Below are 3,183 nucleotides of genomic sequence, written 5' to 3' on the forward strand. Positions count from 1 at the left end.
TTTTGCAATTTTCCAGAACAACTGCCCTTCATTTCCTAAAGTAATGATGACCTCGTTTCTCTTCTCTTAGCTGATTGGGTCTTGCCATAATATGAATTCTACCAGTCATCCAATAGGCTGTCGGCGGGGGTACTTGGAAGAAACTAGAATATAAGACATGTTTTCAGTTATTTCTACTGTGTTGTTATGTCCATAATTCCACATGTGTTCATTCATAGTTCTGATGCCTTCAGTGAGAATCTTCAATGTAAATAGTCATGAAGATAAAGGAATCACAGTGAATGAGAAGGTGGGTCCAAACTTTTGGCTTGTACTGTATGGATAGCATCTGTAACAGATAGTAATAGAACAGAAGGAAGATGTTTTATTTTTTTTAATTTGTTTGTATTTGTCTCTTTGATTCTTTATCCATCCTCCTTTCCTCGTCACAGGGGTTTGGTGTGGGTAGGATGGGGTTAATAGAAATGTGTCCTGTAATGTCTCATTAAGAGACGTGGGGAGACATAGCACATCATTAGGAGTTGTAGGGGGCCATTGAGAGAGGTGGGGAGATGTATTGCATCATTAGGAGTCGTAGGGGGATTTTCTGAGCATCAGTCAGATGACCACTAACTGGTCTCTGGCCGATGACGTCAGGCGGCTGCTGTGGGCGTCCACTGACTCCAGACAATTAGAAGAGGCAGAAGCAGAGTTCCAGTTCAGTACGGAGGGACTCACACTCGAAACCATGTCAGTAACTGGTTGGAGTTCCCCCCCAAACCAGTGTGCTGACCTCCAATAAGAGCTGTAAGTATGAAGATGTTAGTCCCCCATGACTCCTCATCATCGGCTGCCTGTAACAATCCTGGTTGTGTTGATGCTTTAGCTGCTCTCTGTGTTACATGTTAACATGGAAAACTGTTCCACACCTGGAACAGACAGCATGTGACATTATAATCCTCATACTCTGATACAGGTCTTTGGACTGAAAAGTAGAATCATGATTAACTCTTCATATGTTTCATATTTCACACTTGCTGCTTACTTTGACACTGGGGTGTTTAAATACTTATTTTTCTTGCTGATTTTGTCCTTATATGTGTTCATAGTGTGTGCCAATGTGTTGCTGATTGTGGTTATCTGTGTGAACAGGAGCTTACATGAACCTATGTACCTTTTTCTGGTCAGCCTGTTTGTAAATGAACTGTATGGTAGTACAGGGTTGTTTCCATTCCTTCTGGTTCAGATCCTCTCTGACATTCACACTGTTTCTGCTCCCTTCTGTTTCCTGCAGATGTTTTGTGTGTATACTTATGGCAGTGTAGAGTTTACTAACCTAGCCGTCATGTCTTATGACAGATATCTTTCCATATGTTATCCTCTGCAGTACCACACTCGTATGACATCTAATAAGGTGGTTGTGCTTATCACTGTAACGTGGTCTCTTCCTTTTTTTGCTGTTTTTGTCACAACAGCATTGAGTGCCTCCTTACAGTTGTGTGGGAACATCATTAATAGAGTTTATTGTGACAACTATTACATCATAAAACTGGCTTGCTATGACACCACAGTTAATAATGTGTATGAACTTGTTGCTGCTTCTCTAACAGTCTGTGTTCCTGTATGTGTAATCCTCTACACCTACATGAGGATCCTTAAAGTGTGTTTTTCTGGTTCTAAGCAGACGAGACAGAAAGCTGTCAGTACCTGCACACCCCACCTCGCTTCTCTCATCAACTTTTCTGTCGGGGTTTCCTTTGAAATATTACAGAGCAGGTTTGATATGAGCAGTGTACCCCTGATATTACAAATATTGTTGCCATTGTATTTTCTGACGTGTCAACCGATCTTTAACCCTATAATGTACGGCCTCAACATGTCCAAAATACGCCTCATGTGTCAAAGTCTGCTTTCCTGGTCTGTGTTGGGAGGTTGCTCTGATTTCGTTTTGTTCAAAACTGGACTTTCTAAAATGTGGTTGAGAAAAAGCATCACATAACAACATGAAGCATGTTGTTATGTGATGCATGTTCCTGTTATAGCTTGATGACTTGGTAACTTGTAAAACTAGAGAATATCTTGTAATGTAACAGCATGACATCAGTACCTTTTTTCTTTTTCATGCGGGGCAACCCATTGTTTCCTTAGTGTTTCCTTAGTGTTCCCTTAGTGCTTGCTTAGTGTATTTGGTTCTAAATCATAATACTGAAAACATAACCGGGTCAAGACATTAGAATTTAAATCTGAAGTGAGAGGAAAGCTTAACCCTTGTGTTGTCTTTGAAAATCACTGTTTTTGACGCCTTTTGTCAACTTTTTGTCATGTTTTTGTCCCTTTTTTTAACACTTTTGTCATTTTTTTTCAATGTTTGTCACTGACGTTTTCAACACTACGTAACAGTAACTTATTAATTTTAGTTTTACACTTATGTTTTTGGAATTTATGGCCAATAAACCTCAGTTAGAGGAAATTATACCTGATGTTTGAGTTAGAAAAGCAGAAATTAGGAATTATTGAGACTAAAATTAAAGGAATGGATGTTGATGATAATCACAGACTGGAATATGTAAACTTTTACTCAATACTATTTCAAAAACACTTCCATTTGTTTTACAATGCTGTAAAATTGAATAAGACGCCCCAAAATTAATGAAAGTAGAGATTAGTACTTGGCAAAGAGCGTTGGGTGGAATCAATCATGTTATTTTGGGGAATTAAAAACAACATTGATATAGGACAACATGAGGACAACATGAGGACAACATGAGGACAACATGAGGACAACATGAGGACAACATGGGGGCAACATGAGGGAAACATAAGGGCAACTTGATCCTATCCAACCAGGTCTGTCAGTAGAGAGAGACTAACCAATCAGGTCTGTCAGTAGAGAGAGACTAACCAATCAGGTCCGTCAGTAGAGAGAAACTAACCAATCAGGTCTGTCAGTAGAGAGAGAGACTAACCAATCAGGTCTGTCAGTAGAGAGAGACTAACCAATCAGGTCCGTCAGTAGAGAGAGACTAACCAATCAGGTCCGTCAGTAGAGAGAGACTAACCAATCAGGTCCGTCAGTAGAGAGAGACTGACCAATCAGGTCTGTCATAGAGAGAGACTAACCAATCCGGTCTGTCAGTAGAGAGAGACTAACCAATCAGGTCTGTCAGTAGAGAGACTAACCAATCAGGTCTGTCAGTAGAGAGA

At 40.0% G+C, this 3,183-nt stretch overlaps 1 protein-coding gene across 1 annotated transcript in view; it reads right to left on the reverse strand.

Moving 5' to 3' along the window:
- LOC117938815 (olfactory receptor 11A1-like) overlaps positions 1–3,183 on the reverse strand; it is an 8,912-nt gene that overhangs the window by 1,537 nt on the left and 4,192 nt on the right. The gene's annotated exons all lie outside the window — the stretch shown is intronic.

This window comes from Etheostoma cragini, chromosome 3 (genome assembly GCF_013103735.1).
Source record: "Etheostoma cragini isolate CJK2018 chromosome 3, CSU_Ecrag_1.0, whole genome shotgun sequence".
Classification (NCBI taxonomy): Eukaryota; Metazoa; Chordata; class Actinopteri; order Perciformes; family Percidae; genus Etheostoma; species Etheostoma cragini.